Source organism: Mauremys mutica, chromosome 7 (assembly GCF_020497125.1).
Source record: "Mauremys mutica isolate MM-2020 ecotype Southern chromosome 7, ASM2049712v1, whole genome shotgun sequence".
Taxonomy (NCBI): Eukaryota; Metazoa; Chordata; order Testudines; family Geoemydidae; genus Mauremys; species Mauremys mutica.
The window spans coordinates 33,715,874-33,737,557 of NC_059078.1; the positions used below are offsets into that span (position 1 = coordinate 33,715,874).

The window sequence follows — 21,684 nt, forward strand, 5'->3', positions numbered from 1 at the left end:
TTCACCTCTGCACCTTTTCAATACTTAAAATATCAAACTGGGGATTTAAAGTCCTGAGGCTGTGGGACACCGGCTGCGGCTTACTTGCCACAGCGGGTGCCCCACGGCCTTTAAAGCTCGAGGCCACGCCTCTTCCTGTTGTGGCCACGCCCCCCTCAGGACTTACTTTCACCTCTGCACCTTTTCAATACTTAAAATATCAAACTGGGGATTTAAAGGGCTATGTCAAGTGGGATCCCTGCAGATTTAGGTGCTTGTCTACATGGGAATAGCTCCTGCCATGGCTATAGTGGCATGGCTTTGGAAGCAGAGTAGTAATTTTTGGGCATAAAGTTGCTTTTATTTGGAATAGAGTGTCCATGTGGGGGTGGGGGTGGTTATACTGAAATAGCTAAGTGCAGCGGTTACGCTGCTTATAGGAGGCCAGTCAATTCCCCCATGTAGACAAGCCCTTAGACTGCAGGTTTTGTGGGTCCCAGCCGCCAGCTCTGAGCCGCTCAGTCTCTAGAGCTCACTTTATTTTGGCAGCTTCTGCTCTCTACCGTTGGGGCTGTGGAGCTCTGGCGCCACCTGCTGGTTGTGATTTCAAAGCTTGGTGGGAAAACAAATAACTGCAAGGGAGGGGGAAGCAACTCGCTGCATAATGTACACTCCTCACAAAGCTCCTTGGAGAGGAGGTAAATAGCTTAATCTTCACTCTGCAGAGCAATTTGAAATGGGCAGCGACCTGAAGCCGCCTGTCCCAAGCCACATTGTAAGAACCAGAGGTTAAATATTAGTGTTTTGAACTTGTATTACAGAGGATGGGGGCCCCTTTCGTGCTGGATGCAGTACGACACTTAGTGGCTTCGCTTGAGCTTGCAAACCAAAATACATAGACCATCTGTTGGGTGGGGAGAAGAATACAACCTGTCTATAAAATTAATGCAGTTATTTATATACACATGAGCGTCAATAGTATATAAAAAATAAATATCCCTGATAGACCTCCTCCTGTTAAAAATACTCACTGCAGAAAGTAGAATCCCAGCTTTTTAAAATAACTCTCTAGTAACACAAAAAGCTCCTATCTATAGACTCACCCGATTACAACAGAAATTTAAAGCAATACTTCTTCATAAATAAAACCAAAGCACTGAATATTTGAGAATAAAACTGTTATAAGGATCACTTTAAAAAGAAAAAAAAGTTCAACTGATTCTATTTTTGAACCACAATAGTCTCCCCAAGGGAAGGTGCACCATTCCTGGAAGTACTGCAATACCAGGTTGATGCATGGAGTGGATGGAGCAAGCTCCTATTCCATCTCCCTGTTCCAAAAATCCATTTAATATATAGTTCTCAGATAGAGAACATATCAGATATTAAACTGATAAGAACAGATACTACACTTGATCTTAGCCAAAAGGCCGAGAAGCGATGCTTTACGTTGAAATAGTATGCAGCCCTCCCATTCCTACAGCTCTCTATGTGACAGTGACACATGCCAGTGAGCGCCACTACCGCCATAGCAATTCTTTGACAACTTCTAATCATACTTCCTTCACCAATCGCTCCATTTTTACCATTCAAAACAAACTGCCTCCTGCCTGAAAATTCAGCTTCAAAACTAATAAATTCCTCAAGCTTGTTAGCTGTCGCCTCGTCGCTCGTTTCTCTGCCTGAAAGATACTTTCTATTTGCATGAAGCCAGCCCCTTCGCTGCAACGTGCTGACGACATCGGGTTGCTAACCCTATCGTTGCAACTTTAGGCTTGGTGCCCTGCTCGCTCCCCCTACGGCACACATGATTGTCTTCCCTTTATCAAGGAAGGAAGATCTTAAACAGTACTTAATTTGTACCGAACGAGGTGCCGGGGCTCAACCAATTTTTTTTACTCTCATAACTGATGCAGCAATCCCAGAAGTGCCAGAACTATGAACTGCCAAGCCTAGAGGTCCTGGGGCTCAGCCCTGGCAAGCCCTGGCACAAATTAAGCACTGATATTTACCCTACTCAAGTGCCTGAACTTGTACACCTCACCCAAACAAGTCTGTAGGCTGAACACAGAAGACAGACAAGTTAGAGAAAGAGGAAAGCGGAAGAAATGTTTGTGTTTTGGTGTAAGCGGCACAAGGGAGGATGGGAGTCTCTGAACGATTATTTTGCTTCGCTCTACACACACCTGAGGGATGATGTTCATTCTGCAGATAATTAGCAGGATATTACTGAGGGGTTGTCAAACCTGATTTGTATGTAAGCCCTCTGTGCAGGGACTAGGGTGGCCAGACAGCAAGTGTGAAAAATCAGGACGGAGGTGGGGGGTAATAGGCACTTATATAAGACAAAATCCCAAATATCAGGACCGTCCGTAGAAAATCAGGACATCTGGTCACCCTAGCAGGGACTGTCTTTTTGTTCTGTGTTGAAACAGAGTTTGGGTTGCATTTTAATGAGGATAAGTCTACGCTAGCACTTTGGTGAGTAAAACTTTTGTTGGTCAGGAGTGTGAAAAAAATAACATCCCCCCACCCCGACGGACATACGTTTGTTTCACTGACGGAAACACCGGTGTGGACAGCGCTGGGTTGGTGGGAGACGCTTTCCCGCCGTCATAGCTCCCGCCACTCATTGGGGGCGGTTTAATTATGCCGACGGGAGAAAGCTACGCTGCGGCACGGCTCTGCCGCTGTAAGGTCTGTCGTGTAGATGTAGCCTGACTTTCTCCCTTTGGCTCTCAAACCCCCCTGACATGCTTTACCCCACCCTTTCCCAACTGCACAGCCCTCGTTGGAAACGTCTCAGTGGTACTCTAATCAGGTTGTCATTATATTAACTTGCTCCAGCACTTTGCAAAAACAGTAGTGCTTGACACTGTGTCAAATTAGCTGATGTCAGCTGATGTGTACACTAAAGAGAACTTTTGTTTTATTGTGTGGGGAAAAAAATAAAGTCAGCAGCTGATTACTGCACATGCACAGATGCACCAGTTGTTGGTTTTTTTTTTTAACACCTTAAACAAAGACGCAAGCTTGTGGACCATGTCAGCTTTAGGGCGACAGCACAATAAACAACTTAGACACATGAGTATCTAGGCCATTGAGTTTTAAATTTACTCACATGCCTAAGTATTTACAAGAAAAAGGGATATTTAAACACCAACATTAGAAAAGTGAACCACCAAAAATATGCCCTGGGTTGGTTTGTTTGTTTGTTTTGTTGTTTGTTTTGGTTTTTTTGTTTGTTTTTAACAGAATATTGCTTGGAAGATGGGAAACATTCATAGAATTATAAGGTTCATAGAATTATAGGACCGCAAATCTTGATTGAGATCGTGCCTGGAGCAGAGCACTGACAATCAGTCATCAGATTTTGTTTTTAAAAATGCCTTCAGGTAATGTCTACAGCTGTTGAACTTCAATCCAGGCACTTTATATATAAAAGCAAAACCTCAAAAAAAGGGAAATCTGGACAAAATTCTCAGAAGTTGGGGATCCAAAAAAATGAAGGCACCCAAAAATAAGTGGACTCTTGGCAGAATTGCCAACCGTTGAATTCAAAGGATGAGGAGTTAAATTCTAATTGGCCTTTTGACCCTGCAATTTGAGTTCAACTGTTCACCAATAATATTTCAGGGCAGCTGGGCCCTTCTGCCAAGTGTCCACTTATTTTTGAGTACCTTCATTTTTGGATGACCCACAAAGCTTGAACACATCCTCGGTGTCCTTCCCAGACTGCATTTTGGTCTGTTAACTTTTACTCCTAGGGGAATTCTGCACCACGGTGCGACGCAGAATTTGCTCAGAAATTAATATTACGTGCAGAATTTCCTTCCCTTTCCTCCCCCAAGAAATGGTGCAGACCCCAACTTGCAGCAGGTTGGGAAAATGGAGGGGAGCCCAGATGGGGCTCTGGCCTCCCTGCCACCTCTCCCACCCCAGATGGACCTAACTGAGGGGGTCTTGTTGTCAAGACCTGTCTTGGACTGTGTTCCTGTCGTCTAAATAAACCTTCTGTTTTACTGGCTGGCGAAGAGTCACATCTGACTGCAAAGTGGAGGTGCAGGACCTTCTGGCTTCCTCAGGACCCCGCCAGGGCGGATTCGCCGTGGGAAGCGCACGGAGGGGCAGAGGATGCTGAATGCTCCAAGGTCAGACGCAGGAAGGTGAAAGCTATGTGAACTTCTTGCCCTGGAGGCAGTCTGCTCACAGAGAGGAGACTTCACCAGAGTCCTGACCGGCTTCGTAGGGAGCAGTTCCAGAGCATCTCCCGGGGACTCCGTGACAAGGGGGTGTGAGTGTCTGGGCTGGGGACGCGGCTGGGCTCCGGTGGGGAGGGGGGTGCGGGTGTCTTGGCTGGGGCGGGCCTGCAGCTGGGCTCTGCTGGGGAGGGTGTTTGGGCTGCGGGAGGGGAGCCTGCAACCAGGCTCTGCTAGGGAGAGGGAGTGTGTGTTTGGGCTCTGGGAGGGCCCTGTGTACGCACGCTCAAAAGCTTGTCTCTCTCACCGACCGAGGTTGGTCCAATAAAAGATATTACCTCCCGCACCTTGTCTCACTAATGCTTGAAGAGGCAGTTGGAAAGAAAGCTCAGAAATGGAACATCCCTCCATGCAGTCAGTTCCTCTTCCTGGGAACACTCTCTTCCTCCCCAGCTCTGCTAGCATCCTAATTTGAGGGCTTCCCCACCCCGAACCATGAGCTGGAGCCTTCTTTCCAAGACCTAGCTCCTTCCACATAAAACTGGAGCTTCTCTCTGCAAAAGGTAAGGTCAAGAGCATTAAGATCATCACTAGATACTCAGCCATGCTGCACCAAGAGCTGCTCCATCTCTACCGGGTTGCTCTTCTTCTGTTGGGCACAACTGTGCACCCGCAGTCCAGCACCTGCAGTTCTGCTGTCTCCCAGGGGCTATGACAGGGTTTACCCAGGACCAGCCTGTGACGTTGCACTCCATATGCTTTATGGAAGTATGCTTATGAATATGACATAACTGGAATATGCTTATGCTAAATACCCCTTGTATGGTGTCATTAGAAAGCTTGTAATCTACTAAGTCTGTTCATCCTATTTGTTTGCATGTATTATTTCTATATCTGGAGTTAGGAGAATAAGGGTATGGCTACACTTGCAAATTTGCAGCGCTGCAGCAGGGTGTGAAAAAACACCCTCTGCAGCGCTGCAAATTGCGGCGCTACAAAGCGCCAGTGTAGTCAAAGCCCCAGCGCTGGGAGCGCGGCTCCCAGCGCTGTCCGTTATTCCCCACAGGGAGCTGGAGTACGGACAGCGCTGGGAGAGCTTTCTCCCAGCGCTGGGGCTTTGACTACACTTAGCGCTTCAAAGCGCTGCCGCGGGAGCGCTGCCGCGGCAGCGCTTTGAAGCGCTAATGTAGCCATAGCCTAAGATATAAACTTGTATCACTGATGTAAACATATTAAGTGGAGGCCATTAAGGGTGCTCCAGAAACAATCAGTTGTAAATGGCCTTAGTTACTTGAAAGCCTTCCTGTGTAGGTGTGGGCCAGCCCATGGGGAATGGAGACTGGGGGTGGGGGGAGTGTCTTACAGTGACATGTGACCATGTCACCTGATAATAGAATCCATCTTAAATCTGGTACTTTTCCATTTAGAAGGAAGGGTGGGAACCCAGAGAGACAAAAGATTCCCGCCTTGTGCCAAAGCTACAGAAAGGGGTGGAGCAGGACAAAGGGGGCTGCCAGTCATGAGAAAACCCCTGCTTACCACCTGAAATGTCTGCTGGAACTAACAAGGTATTACCCATCAGCCTCATGGGATCCTGGTAAGTCCATACATAAATTGCCAGTCCTTTATGCCAGAATGCCTCACCTCTAAGTCAATTGAGGCTGACGCTTAAATTTGACGCTACATAGGTGAAAACTACCCCCTCATTGATCACACAGGGAGAGGGTGATAACAAGCCTGATCGATTGAGGCAGATCAAAGATGATCAAGGATGATCCAGGAAACAAAGGCTCAAACAGTCCCCAAACACACAAATCAAATCCAACTGACCCTGTGTCCAGGTTCCCTCCCTACTCTGAACTCTGGGGTACAGATGTGGGGACCCACATGAAAGACCCCCTAAGCTTATATTCTACCAGCTTAGGTTAAAACTTCCCCAAGGCACAAATTCCTTTCCTTCTCCTTGGACAGTATTGCTACCACCACCAAGTGATTTACACAAAAATTCAGGGAAAGGTCACTTGGAATCCCTGTCCCCCCCAAAATAGCCCCCCAAGCCCCTTCACCCCCTTTCCTGGGGAAGCTTGAGAATAATATACCCAATTGGTTAGCAATGTGAGCACAGACCAGACCCTTTGTCTCAGGACACTGAAAATCTATCAGGTTCTTAAAAGAAGAACTTTATTATAAAGAAAAAAAGTAAAAGAATCACACCTGCAAAATCAGGATGGAAGGTAACTTTACAGGGTAATAAAAAGATTTAAAACACAGAGGATTCCACCCCTGGGCTCAGCTTCACAGTTACAAAAACAGGAATAAAACTACCTTTGTAGCATAGGAAAATTCACAAGCAAAACCCAAAGATAACCTAATGCATTTCCTTGCCCTACTTACATTTTTTGGTAATTTTAGCTGGATAATTCCAGGGATATTTTCAGGAGATGTTTTACCTGCTTGGTCTCTCCCTCCCTCCGGAGAGAGAACAACAGAGAGAGAGCACAAACAAAACCTCCTCTCCTCCCCTCCCCCCCAGATTTGAAAGTATATTCTTTCTTCATTGGTCCTTCTGGTCAGGTGCCAACTAGGTTATTTGAGCTTCTTAACCCCTTACAGATAAAACGATTCAGTACAGCTGCCAAGGAGGGATTTTATGCTACTCATTTCTCTATGACACCCTGTAACTTTAAAAAACCTGAAGGGGAAAGCAAAGCACAAACAGCCAAACAAATTAACTCACCCCAAGATTAGTACTCACACCTTGTTCGTTCAGCAGGGGGACCTCCGTCTCTCCCTCTCAAACGCTCCTGTTTGCTAGTTCCCCTTGGTCGCTTTTTAAAAAATTAAAAATTGAGTCTAGGAGAAAGAAACTAGAGAGCAAGCAAGATGAAAGAGGAAAAAAACTGTGGAAACTGTACCGTTTAACAGAAATAACTAGACCTTGGTGGGATAACATTGCCCCTTTTAAAACAAAACACCTTATTTAAAAAAAATGCATTGCAGTAGTATCTAGAAGCCAAACAAGTTCAGAGCCACGGAGCTAGGCAGTGAACAAAGATGTACAGAACCTGCTGACTTCCTTACATGAAAATGTGTAACACTACAGCACGAAAGCTGACTTAATAGGGAAAAGATACCTACAATACTGTTAAGCAGTTAAAATGATTATTTTCAATTCAGTGCTTATAGTCTAACATATACAGAGGGTAATAATCCCTCTGTATAGCACTCATGTGACCAATGGGTGCAGTTCTGTTGTACAAATACATAATAGGTGAAGACATTTTTTCACAATATAATACCATATCTGCCTGTTGATCCTGTCAGTTATCACAAGCTGGGCAAACTTGTTCTTGGTCAGTCCTTGGATGGGAGCTCTCCAAAGTGCTGTGAGAAGTGGCGTCTGTGTCCATTGGCTTGAAGGAATAATTAAACTGTGAAGAGATTTGTGCATCAAGAGAATCCACTATTCATTATCTTCCCCAGTCTGACTGTCAGTCTAGTTTTCCCTACAACTGGCTTGTATAGATGCTAAGTAGGTGGGCATTGGTGGGACCATAGGATGCAGGCTCTTGGTCATATAACACCACGCAGTGTTAGGAGACACCGCTTGTCCAACAGCAGGAGGAAAGAGGTAATGCATGATTGTGTGTAGTAATGTCCTAGTTCTACTCAGTTAGCAGCCAGCACCAACCATATTGTGTTATTCAGGAGATGGGGGGTTTTGATGGTGGTTATACTAGACAAAGATGACCCTTGCGCCTCCAAGATTTGACTGAAGAAAAAATGATCGAGAGCCTAAAATGTTTGAACCGACAACATCAATTAATGCTAACACAAAAGAGACTTAAATTGTTTCTAGCCATCCATCTTTCAGAGGCAGTATCTACATATTTCTACAGAACCGTAGGTGTGACTGGTACTTTAGAGCTAGCACTGAAAGAAAAGGCAAATGAGGTGGAGAGAGGATTCTACCGAACAGACACCTGGTGCTTCATACTTACAGTAGCTCGTCCCCATTTTGCTTGTTTTATTTGTATGAATTTATGTGTTCAGTTAACATGTAAGAGTATCCCAGGCAGAGGAGAAGGCAGTGGAGAAGGAAGAGGTAGCAGTAAAAAGCTAGTCAAACCAGCAGTTATAAGGAAGGATCTGAAGGGGAGGGAGATGATCTGGTGTGCAGGAGGGTGAAGGTTGTTCCAGGTGTAAGGGGTAGTGTGAAGAGCCATGGGAGAGACCAGAGGTTTACTAAGGTAAAAGGAATTTGCAAAGCACAGGTCACAAAGGGAGGGTGTGTGCAAAGAAGGGTTGAGATGTGGGCAGGGGTGGAGCTGTACATAGCCTTGAGGTGTAGCTAGACAGGAAGTGATTTAAGCGATTAGAGTAGGGGGTGATGGTGTTGTCAGCATACTGGGGAAGGAAGATCAGTTTAGCTGTAGCATTTTGAATGGATTACAATTGAGCGGCGGGGAAGCAGGAGAGGAGGAGCTTCCATTACTCCATATAAGAGAGAACCATAGCAGGAAATGTTCTGGCAGAATGGGTTAAATTTGAAGGTGAGCCTTAATGTAGGGCCCCCCACAGCCAACTCTGTTCTCTGTAATTTGGTTGCATTGGTCATGGCAATAAGGTTTGTTCCACATTTACTTCAGCTCCTGTAGATGAGGTAGCTTTATATACTGTATATAAATGTAATTGATGTTGACTCCATTAAAAGGCCTCTCCTAATATGTAATTATGTGTTGTTTGTGTGGTTAGGAATGTGCTTAAAATGAGAAGTATAGTGTGTGTGATGAGGAATGATTATTAATGGGGAAGAGAAGGAAGGAAGGAAAATAACTTGAGCACCTCCTTCCCTCTCAATATTTTATTCATAAAATAGTTTTAGCATGTCTAAAATTTCATGAAAGTTCTCTAACAGGCAAGTTCTGTGTACACCATGTGACTTTAGGTGCAATTGTGCAACACACCATTCATTGTGAGGCCTGTGTGTTTATCCAGAATATGTATGCCCTGGCTACCTTCATAAATAAAATGTTTAGAAGAAATAGCAGAAACATAAAAGGAAGCTAATATGCAAACACTTTGAATCATGTAAAGTAATTCAAAATTGGATAAGCCATGTGATTCCATACCACTCATCACTTGTAGTGTTGTTACAGTGTATAAGATCAACTGGCAAGTAAAGACAGTTCTGCTTCCTCCTTTATCCTCCCAGAGAACGTAGCTTTTTCAGAAGCATTATTAAGGGGCTGGAAGACATGTCTCCACATTGTTCAATAAAGACTGTTGTGGTTTCTACACACAAACATTAACAGATAGAGTCAGGGTTCTGGTGTTGTACCATTTGGCCTTCAAGACCAGCAGTACGACAGCCTGATTCCTCCAGTAGAGCTGCATGCCTACGGAGGGGTGTGTGCATGTGTTTGTATGGTTTGGGGGCGGGACTGCCTGGATGCCTGTGTAGGTGTTGGGGGGAAGGGGCACCTCACCTGAACAATGGGTCCCGGTGAGGACTTTGTGGGTCTTTCCTGTTCCCCAGCTGGTGGGAGTGGATGTCAGGGCCACCCTTGACATGTATGTGGAGAATACTTTAAAGATGTGTGTTGCATATTCTGATATCAGGAAAAGCTATTGGAGTTGAAACAGAGTCCCCATTATTGCTAAAACAAAAGGAACTGTGTATCACACTCATAATTGGTGAGTGCTCCATATCCAGAAGTTATTGGGATATGGTAAAGTGAGCCTGTGCCAGAACTTCATTCCAAATGAGGAATTTTCCCTAATGGACATGGCTGTCAGCAAAGCTGACAAGAAGTTAGCCAACAGACTAGGACATCTGGTCTAGCAAGCGTCTAATGATCAAAAACAACTCATTCTGTCAGCAGGGAATTGAGGTGAAAGTGAAATAGTGACATAATTCAGCCTCAGCTGTGAATTTATTCCTGAAATCAACAGCTGGACTGTAAATTACAGGATGCTTCAATTCTTATTTGGAACTATTTGGCGTATTTTTACAGTTTACTGGGATGGGGAGGGGGGAGGAAGAGAGAGAAGGGCGGGGCTTATCTGATAAAATTCCAGCAGTGCTTTGCTATGTCTTGAGTCTGGCACAATTCTTCAAGTGTGCTTCAATTGAAATACCTACCTGAACATCAGAAAGACCTAGTTAAATACCCATCTGATCCTCAGGCTGAATGAAATAGCCAGCTGATCTTGATTACAGCCCTAACTTTGATCCCAATATAGCTATTCCAACTGATCTTTGTTTGGACAAGAATTTCAGATCAGGCTGAATTTTATGAACTAAGTGGGTGGAGAGACTTAAAGTTCAATTTTACTGAAATTAGTAAATCCAGCGTCACTTGTACTGTTTTGAAGGCCCAGGCTGTGATACCACACTCGGATGATGAGGCAGCAGTTCTAATAATCTGCTGAAAACTTCTGAGATTGTCTTTAAAATACATGATTTTAGTAAATATCTTTAATCTTCATTCAGTATGGTTGGAAAGTCACACAAAGGTAATTGAAAAGTAGTTTACAGTTAACCTCTTCAAAGAAAAAGATGCAGTAGCTGGAAGGCAGCCATACTTCATAGCATATTAATTTTGTCATTTTGTTTTAGGCTGCACAACAAAGACGGTAGAGAAATCCCAAAATGTTAACATGGATCTGTTGTGACTTTTATAAGATAGAGGCTGTATGTGTGTGTATTTTTGGGGCACCAGATAATATGTCCAGCTGCATGGGTATAACCGGTAAGAACCAGCTATGCCTAAAAGTGATTTAATAGAGAGACACACCAAGGTAGAATCTGATTTCACCAGTGATTTTCTCAGCATCTAAATAGCTGGGTCACAGCTGACAATAAGCATTTCTCCAGATTCTAATTCATCTATGTTCAGATAAGAGCTAGAAAGACTTTGCAATAGTGTCATCTAGTGACTTCCAGTAGTGTTATGTAGTCTATTGCTTGTTGTGGCAGTACCATAAACTGTAGATTGGAGTGAAGTATGTAAACAGTACATCAGTTGTCAGTTACTTAGAAGAGTGTAATTTCCTTGAAAACACCACTTTGAGAATCTTAAAATATGAGCTTAAATAACAGTTTTGAAAATTTATCCTGTTTTAGACACATGTCCTTTGTTCATGTGATTATTTTTATTGTTTGTTGTTTTTGCTTTTCAGTTTACATTAGTCTCTTTGCTATAAAAGACATTAATTATTTGGGCAAAAATATCTGTGTAAAAAAAGTTGAAAGAATCCTAGTATGATGTTGCATTCCATATGGTGTATGGAAATATGCTTATGAATATGATGTAATTGGAATATGCTTTTTGCAAAAGGTCTCTTGTAAGGTACAGTACAAAGCTTATAATCTACTGAGTGTGTTCATCCTATTTGTATGCATGTATCGTTCTTGCATCTGAAGCTAGAAATATGAAGTATAACTCTGAGGTCCTATTGTAATATTGTGGCAGTGCACCCCATAAGGCTTTATGGAAATATGCTTATGAAAGTGTATATGACATAATTGGAATATGTTTCATGCTACATATGCCATGTGACACATCTCTGTAAAGGTTATGATCTACTGAATCTATTCATCCTATTTGTATGCATGTTTCATTGTTGTATTTGAAGTTATGTTGTTTGTGTACTTGCTTGATTTCTAAGTAGCCTTAGTAAAGCATTTGGTCAGCTTCTTGAGAAAGGAATGCACAAATTAAGTGCTCAGTCAAGAAGCACTTAAAGGACAATGAATCTTGGAAGGCTCCAATCCACATAAGAAATCTACCTCAAGACGTTCAGGGTAGCATGTAAACAATGGCTGCTGCCTGTAAAAACGGAGTCATGCATGGACATATGACTTGCCCAGGGGACTCCAAAACTCCCTCTTGGAGCTTGCATAGGAGAGAGGAGGGGGTCTCCACCCACAAGAGAAAGTCTATTTAAACCCTTGGGAGACCCTCCCTTTTGTCTTCAGCTGGCTCAAGAGATAGCCTCTCCAGCTCCAAGGATACCTGAAAGAAACTGGAACCAAGGACAGTAACTAATGGAGCTGTGAGTGATTACTGGACCCAGACTAGCAGGAGACTAGTCTGTAAAAGGAAGCTTACTGGAACACCACTGAGGGTGAGATTTTGTCTGTATTCAGTTTTCTTATTGTATTAGTCTCAGAGTTGCGTGTTTTATTTTATTTTACTTGGTAATTCACTTTGTTCTGTCTGTCACTACTTGGAACCACTTAAATCCTACTTTCTGTATTTAATAAAATCACTTTTTACTTATTAATTAACCCAGAGTATGTATTAATACTTGGGGGGCAAACAGCTATGCATATCTCTCTGTCAATGTTATAGAGGGTGAACAATTTATGAGTTTACCCTGTATAAGCTTTATAAGGGCATAACGGATTTATTTGGGGTTTGGACCCCATTGGAAGTTGGGCATCTGAGCATTAAAGACAGGAACACTTCTTAAGTTGCTTTCAGTTAAGTCTGCAGCTTTGGGGCACATGGTTCAGACCCTCAGTCTGTGTTGGAGCAGACTGGCATGTCTGGCTCAACAAGACAGGGTGCTGGAGTCCCAAGCTGGCAGGGAAAGCAGGGGCAGAAGTAGTCTTGGAACATCAGTTGGCAGCCCCAAGGGGGTTTCTGTGATCCAACCCATCAAAAATATGATGTAACTGGAATATGCTTTATGCAAAAGGTCTCTTGTAAGGTATCAGTACAAAGATTATAATCTACCGAGTGTGTTCATCCTATTTGTATGCATGTATCATTCTTGTATCAGAAGCTAGAAATATGAAGTATAAGTCTGAGGTCCTATTGTAATTATGCAAAGTGCAGGCCATTAATGGTGGTTTAGCATCTTGATGGCTCCTATTGACTAGGACAATTGGTTGTAAATGGCTCTGTTTATTTGCATACCTTCCTGTGTAGGTGTGGGCCAGCCCGGGAAGAATGGAGGCTGGGGTCTCACAGGACATGTGATCATGTCACCTAATACTGGAATCCATCTTAAATCTGGTACTTTTCCATTTAGAAGGAGGAGTGAGGACCCAGAGAGACAAAAGATTCCCGCCTTGTGCCAAAGCTATAAAAAGTGGTGGAGCAGGACAGAGGGGGCTGACAGTCATGAGAAAACCCCTAGTTTCCACCTAAGATGTCTGCTAACAAGGACTATACCAGGAGAAAGGATTGGGCCCAGACTAGGAAGGAGTCTAGTCTGTGAAAGAAACTTACTGGAACATCTCTGAGGCTGAGATTTTACCTGTAAACAGTTTCTTAATGTATTAAGCATAGACTTGCATGGTTTTGCTTTATTTTGCTTGGTGATTTACTTTGTTCTGTCTGTTATTACTTGAAACAACTTTAATTCTACTTTTTATATTTAATAAAATCACTTTTGTTTATTAATGAACCCAGGGTAAGTTATTAATACCTGGGGGAGCAAACATCTGTGTGTATCTCTCTATCGGTGTTATAGAGGGAGGACAATTTATGAGTTTACCCTCTATAAACTTTATACGGAGTGAAACGGATTTATTTGGAGTTTGGATCCCACTAGGAGCTGGGTGTCTGAGTGCTGGAGATGGGAAACCTGCTGAGCAGTTTTTAGTTAAAGTCTGCAGCTTTGGGGGCGTGGACCAGACCTGGGTCTGTGTTGCAGCAGGCTAGTGTATCTGGCTCAACACGGCAGGGTTCTGGAGTCCCAAGATGGCAGGGAAAACGGGCTTAGAGGTAATCTTAGCACATCAGGTGACAGTCCCAAGGGAGTCCCTGTGACCAAACCCGTCACACCTGATTCATGCTATTTTTTTAGTGGCACTTTTTCTGCATCACTGCTTTTAAAATCCACCATAGTGAGATCCTATATATTGATATACTGTTTAAAAATTAATGTTTTGTTTTGAGAGCCAAAGGATCCATTCCCAAAAGTAGAGAGTCCCAGTGATTTTGTTATTCACACACTGTAGGACACCCCACCTTTACCCTTTTGTGGGCTCAGGGCAAAACCTGGTCAATTTAAGTATCCATCCTTACCCATCCTGGACTCAGGGCATACTCTTCTGCAGTTTGCAGGATCTTTTACCAGTGAAAGAGCCTTACATAGTAATATCCTTAATCTCTATTTATTAACAGTTATCAAAACAGAATGCACACTCTAAAGGTACGTCTACACTACGGGACTATTCCGCATTTGCATAAACCGGTTTTGTAAAACAGATTTTATAAAATCGAGTGCGCGCGGCCACACTAAACACATTAAATCGGTGGTGTGCGTCCATGGTCCGAGGCTAGCGTCGATTTCTGGAGCGTTGCACTGTGGGTAGCTATCCCGTAGCTATCCCATAGTTCCCGCAGCCTCCCCCGCCTCCCCCGCCCCTTGGCATTTCCGGGTTGAGATCCCAGTGCCTGATGGGGCAAAAATCATTGTCGCGTGTGGTTCTGGGTACAGCCTCACCCCTCCCTCCCTGAGCAGCAGACAACCGTTTTGCGCCTTTTTTTGCTTGGTGAACTGTGCAGACGCCATAGCACAGCAAGCATGGACCCTGCTCAGCTCCATACCGCAATCGTGAATGTTTTAAACACCTCGCGCACTCTCGTGCAGTCTATGGTGAACCAGGACCTTCAATCCGAGGCGAGGAGGAGGCGGATACGGCAGCGCGGCGATGACAGTGATGAGGACATGGACACAGAATTCTCTCAAACCGCGGGCCCCTGCGCTTTGGAGATCCTGATGGTAATGGGGCAGAGTCTATCCATTGAACGCCGATTTTGGGCCCGGGAAACAAGCACTGACTGGTGGGACCGCATTGTGTTGCAGGTGTGGGACGATTCCCAGTGGCTGCGAAACTTTCGCATGCGTAAGGGCACTTTCATGGAACTTTGTGACTTGCTTGCCCCTGCCCTGAAACGCCATAATACCAAGATGAGAGCAGCCCTCACAGTAGAGAAGCGAGTGGCGATAGCCCTGTGGAAGCTTGCAATGCCAGACAGCTACCAGTCAGTCGGGAATCAATTTGGAGTTGGAAAATCTACTGTGGGGGCTGCTGTGATGCAAGTAGCCAAAGCAATCACTAAGCTGCTGCTACGAAAGGTTGTGACTCTGGGAAATGTGCAGGCCATAGTGGATGGCTTTGCTGCACTGGGATTCCCTAACTGTGGGGGGGCGATAGATGGAACCCATATCCCTATCTTGGCATCGCAGCGCCAGGGCACCCAGTACGTAAACCGCAAGGGGTACTTTTCAATGGTGCTGCAAGCACTGGTAGATCACAAGGGACGTTTCACAAACATCCACGTGGGATGGCCAGGGAGGGTTCATGACGCTCGCGTCTTCAGAAGCACTACTCTGTTTAAACGGCTGCAGCAAGGGAATTACTTCCCAGACCAGAAAATAACAGTTGGGGATGTTGAAATGCCTGTCGTTATCCTGGGGGACCCAGCCTACCCCTTGATGCCATGGCTCATGAAGCCATACACAGGCAGCCTGGACAGTGGTCAGGATCTGTTCAATTACAGGCTGAGCAAGTGCAGAATGGTGGTGGAATGTGCATTTGGCCGTTTAAAGGCGCGCTGGCGGACATTACTGACTCGCTCAGACCTCAGCCAAACCAATGTCCCCTATGTTATTACTGCTTGCTGTATTCTCCACAATCTCTGTGAGAGTAAGGGGGAGACCTTTATGGCGGGGTGGGAGGCTGAGGCAAATCACCTGGCCGCTGATTACGCGCAGCCAGACACCAGGGAGATTAGAAGAGCACACCAGGAAGCGGTGCGCATCAGAGAAGCTTTGAAAATGAGCTTCATCAATGGCCAGGGTACAGTGTGACTGCTGTGTTTGTTGATGAACACCCAACCCCCTTGATTGACTCAGTCCCTGTAAGCAACTCCCCCACCCCCTTCGAGTACAGCTTACTTATGCAAATAAAGTCACTCTCATTTAAAAAGCATGAATTCTTTATTGATTCATTATAAAAAGAGGGAGAGAAGTAAGGGTGTGGTTTGGGAGGAGGATAGGAGGGATGGAGAAGGCCATTAAAAAAAAATTCACAGTAACGACATCCTTCTGGTTGGGCTGTCCACGGGGGTGGAGTGGGCGGGTGCACGGAGCCTCCCCCCACGCGTTCTTACACGTCTGGGTGAGGAGGATGTGGAACATGGTGAGGGTTGAGGGTGGTTATACAGGGGCTGCAGCGGCACTCTGTGATCCTGCTGCCGTTCCTGAAGCTCCACAAGACGCCGGAGCATGTCAGTTTGATCACGCAGCAGCCCCAGAGTTGCATCCCGCCACCGCTGATCTTCCTGCCGCCACCGCTGATTTTCCTGCCGGTCTTCCTGCCGCCACCTCTCATCTCGGTTGTCCCTCCTGTCCTCACGTTCATCCCTCCTGTCCTCACGTTCACTGGCCTCTTTCCTGTAATTTGAAACCACATCCTTCCATTCATTCAGATGAGCTCTTTCATTGCGTGTAACTTCCATAATATCCGAGAACATCTCATCTCGCGTCTTCTTTTTCCTCCGCCTTATCTGTGCTAGCCTTTGGGATGGAGGAGGGATGGTTGAAAAATTTGCAGCTGCATGAGGGAGATAAATATTTAGAAAGATACATTTTACAGAACAATGGTTATACTCTTTCACAGTGAACAGCAGTATTCACCTAGCACATGTGATTTCCCTACAAGGTCGCATTTTTCATCTTAATAGTGAGTGCCTGCAGCTCTGGAGTTACAGATCTCACAGACACAGGTCCAGGCATCAGAATTCAGCTTGCATGTGGCCATGGTAAGCCACTGTCTTTCGGCTTCTGTAGTGATTTACCCCTCCCCCCCAACGCATGGCTAATACCACGCTAGCTCCTTGCTAATCAACAACCTTCCCTCCCCCCCCCCCCACTGCGTGTCTGGTACCTTGGGGAAGATCGCCGGTGACCAAACACAGAAAAGATCATCGGCATTTCACTCCTCCCCTCCCCCCGCTTCGCTACGTGCAGGAAAGTTTTTTTTTTAAGCTGATGCAGTCCACGAACCCAGTAGAAAAATGGCCACCCCCCTTACTTAAATTCCTGATTTTTAACCAGGTTATCCTGAACGATATCACTTTGCTGAGGATAACAGAACAAGATAAAGAACGGATGCTTCTTGAATGCCAGCAGTCACCGGGACCATACGCTGCTATGCTTTGCCACGCAATGATACCTGATTACTTGCTACATGCATGGCGTGGTAAAGTGTCCTACCATGGTGGGCGGAACAAGGCTGCCTTGCCCAGAAACCTTCTGCAAAGGCTTCTGGAGTACCTACAGGAGCGCTTCATCGAGATGTCCCTGGAGGATTTCCTCTCAATCCCCGGACATGTTAACAAACTTTTCTAAGTAACTATACTGTCTGTGAATGCATCCCAAGTCCTCAGGGCAAATCAATCATTAAAAAAGGCTTGCTTAAAAAACAATGTTTGCTATTTGCAAAGGTACACTCACCAGAGCTCCCTTCCATGGCGTCATTGTCTGGGATAGTGGCTTGTGAGGGCTGGGAGGACGGTAATTCCGTCAGGGTGATAAAAAGCTCCTGGCTGCTGGGGCTCACGGAGTGCTGTGTGCTCTCTGCTAGGTCTTCCTCCTCTTCTTCATCTTCATCTTCCCCGTCTGCATAATCCTCAGCCATGGCAGAGATTACAACCCCCACCTCGGAATCCACGATCAGGGGTGGGGTACTTGTGGCGCAGCCCCCTAAAATTGCATGCAGCTCAGCATAGAAGCGGCATGTTTTTCGACCTGGCCCGGACCTTCCGTTTGCTTCTTTGGTTTTCTGGTAGGCTTGTCTGAGCTCCTTAACTTTCACTCTGCACTGCACTGAGTCCCTGCTGTGGCCTTTATCCGTCATAGCCTTAGAAATTCTTTCAAATACTTTTTCATTTCGTCTTTTGGAACGCAGTTCTGTTAGCACTGAATCCTCTCCCCAGCTAGCGATCAGATCCAGTACCTCCCGTGCAGTCCATGCTGGGGCTCTTTTTCGATTCTCAGGAGACTGCATTGTTACCTGTGCAGATGAGCTGTGCGTGGTCACCTGTGCTGATGAGCTCTCCACGCTGGGGAAACAGGAAATGAATTTCAAAAGTTCGCGGGGCTTTTCCTGTCTACCTGGCCAGTGCATCCGAGTTCAGAATGCTGTCCAGAGCGGTCAGTGGTGCACTGTGGGATACCGCCCGGAGGCCAATACCGTCGATCAGCGGCCACACTAACCCTAATCCGATATGGTAATACCGATACTAGCGTTACTCCTCTCGTTAGGGAGGAGTACAGAAACCGGTTTAAAGAGCCATTAAAATCGATATAAGGTGCCTCCTAGTGTGGACGGTTGTGGCGTTAAATCGGTTTTACGCTCCTAAAACCGATTTAAACGCCTAGTGTAGACCAGGCTTAAGCATACAGTGCTCACCACTCCCAATAAGGCAGATGAATTTTTCCTGATGGTCAGTCAGGATCTGGTCATCTGGGGACTTCAGCTTCTGCATGGTATGATTGGCAAGGTGTTGAGGTCTGGCAGTTCTGATCTTGGGGCTGTGCCCTAGATTTGGTTCCAAAGAACTTCCTTTTGGACCCCAGTTTATTTACATAGTGAAACTTGAGTCCTGCTTAGCTGTACCTTAACCAATCATTATAAATTAAAGTACTCAAAACTGTATTTTTCACCAATCTTAGCCCATTATGAAACAATTCTTTAATCATACCCCCACCTTAATTGATTTAAATCTTGTAAAATTGTTTCTGTCTGTTGCATAATTAATCAAAGAACCAAAAAGGAACCATACAAATAAACAATAGAGAAGTTAGGGACCATAAAGGTAAAACAATAAAATAGATTTCACACTCACAACCGTTAAGTGATTCCTTGCCAGACAGAATGCCATCAAAGAAAGTTTTTTTTAAACATCTTAAGAGATTCCTTGCTTATCTAGTGATGGTGAATACTATTGGGGGGGAACCTTAACAGCCCAATATTACATTGTTTTGATATAATTTAGATGGAATGTGAGGATGTGACTTTCTGCTTCTTGGCTCATGGCTGCTGCTCTCCTACTATGGCTGCAAAAAAAAGGCCTCAGACATTACAACATCGCTGATATTCTTTAAGTAAAAAAGAGCTGAAACCAGATACCTCATCAGGCACAAATCTCCAATACACACATTGACACTTGCTTTTTGTCCTTAATTCCCCACTTGAACCAATCTTTTCAGATTGACCTAGTCTATGTAGACTGAGACTTCCAAACTAAAACATACCAGTATGTCTTTCAAGAATAGGTGCTGATTTGGTGAAGTAATAAGATAGTGGCACTGATGTTTGGGGAGACTGGCACATTTCCTGAGCTCTCTCCTTCCACACTGTTCATCACTTCAGTTGGTATCATCAAGTGACTGCAAGCTCGAAGGTTCCAAGCCAGCAGGTATTACAAGCGACTCCATTCAAGGTGTATCTGGACATTATTTCCAGGCTGCATTTCAGTATTTAACTTCTTGTTTAAGAGTCTGGGACAATGTACACTCCAGGAAAGAATCAACTGGACAAATTCATTAATTACTGGAGTTACACCAGGACAAAACCGCACAGTCACCACTGAACTGAACTAACCTGATCAAGCAAAACTAGAACCTTTCACAAGAGTTAGCAGAAGAGCAGTTTGCTGCTATTTCTGTAAAAAAGCCAAAATAGCAATTTAAAAATAAATCAAATCAATTTGGTCCTGCAAATAGTCACCATTTTTTACAGTTCTGTTTAGAAACACAAAACCAGACAAATAATTCTACTTGACAGCAATTTTGCATTTTTGCCTGCGAGAGCCCCTCAGCATAAAACTACCTTTGAAGTCATGAGGCATTCAGGCCCATGATATTTTTGCACTTCAGACTCCCCAGGGCTTTAATGAGAGCGTTGGTGGCAGACAGAAAGTTAACTATATAATTATTCAATCTATTTAACAGAATTAGGCCCAAATGAAAGCTCTAGTTTTAATTAAACAATAGAAAACAATCATACATACTTCCTTGAAGTCCTTCACTGTGATTGTTCCATAGAAACCAATTACTAAGGGACCCCTTCTGCCAGGTGTTGTCAGTAGCAGCAAGGACTTGGTTGAAATATCTAGAGGTTCCTCTTGAAATTAACAAACACACTGGCTCAAGTTCCCACTAAGAAGCCTGGGGAAAACTAAATCCTCCTCCTTAGGCACCCTTAACAGGCAAATTTTCTCTCAGAAGACCTCAGTAACTGTGTATGAAACAAAGAAAACTTATAAGAGAAAAAGGAACAGCATTAATATGGGATACAATAAATCAGCTGCATGGTGAATGAATACTAAGCAAAACCCCGGCTTCCACAGTACGTTGGGCAATGTCCTTTGCCTCAGTTTCCCCACCTGCAGATCTGGCAGTCCAATGATATTCCTTTTGCACAGCACTTCCCTCCTTTCCCTCCTGCTGTCCTCCACTCATGGTTTACAGTCAGAAGTTGGTACTGTTTCCAGGACAGCATCTCTCACAGCCACTACTGTTTTCAGTCACAATATAAAGGTTGAATTCTGAGGCTCTATTACATAACCCAGCTCTCAGTGATTCCAGGACCAGTAGCTGTGAGATAGAAGATGACTCACTATGGAGTACACTCAGTTATATTATTATACTATCCAGCCTTGGCAGAGAAAGACTCAAGCAACTCCTATAACCCCCTAACAAAACCCAGATTTTTTTTTCATTGGGCTTGCAGTTCACTACCCAGTGATTGGAGACTGAGGTATAGGAAAGGGCAACCCCTTATTTAGGGCATATTCACTACAATTCTTCTTCCCTTTAGTCATGCAATTAGGCAAATAACATTTCCTCACCCCTACAGCCAAGATTTGCATTCATTTTAATCCAAAATGGCCCAAAATTATCACATTGGCCAGCTGGGAATCACCTATGCAAATGAAGTCTCTGCTCACTCTCTCTTCCTCTAGTTCACCAATAGATGGTGAAGAGGGTTCCTTTTCTCTAAAGCCCTATCCAGATTTACATATGTCCATGGAGAGCCTAGAACTGGGCTAGCAGAGAGGCTGAGGGTCAGGATTGAGGAGCATCGGCAGAGGCGTTTGGGGGTGGTGAGGAGCCCAGGGCTAGGGTAGCGGGGGGGGGGCGCTGTGGGTTGAGATAGAGGGGCATTGGCAGAGTTGTCGGGGGGGAGCCCAGGGCTAGGCTAGTGAAGGGGGTGTGGGTCGCTATTGAGGGCCATAAGCTAAGTTGTGTCTTGGGGGAGCCCAGGGCTGGGATAGCCAGGGAAAATGCAGATCAGTATTGAGGGGCATCAGCAGAGGTCGCTCTATGTGGCAAGCAGCTGAGTCCAGGGCTGGGTGAGCAAGTAACAGTGGGTCAGGATTCAGGGGCATCGGTAAATCTGTGTGGTTGATGAGCCCAGGCTTGGGATGTCTGGGGGATTGTAGGACATGACTGAGATGCATTGAGGTTG

At 44.9% G+C, this 21,684-nt stretch overlaps 1 non-coding gene across 1 annotated transcript; it reads right to left on the bottom strand.

Moving 5' to 3' along the window:
- Positions 1-1,230: 1,230 nt before the first annotated feature.
- On the bottom strand, positions 1,231-1,421 carry LOC123375216. The gene has a single exon (XR_006581340.1). It is a non-coding gene; the product is annotated as a U2 spliceosomal RNA (small nuclear RNA).
- Between the last annotated feature and the right edge of the window lie 20,263 nt (positions 1,422-21,684).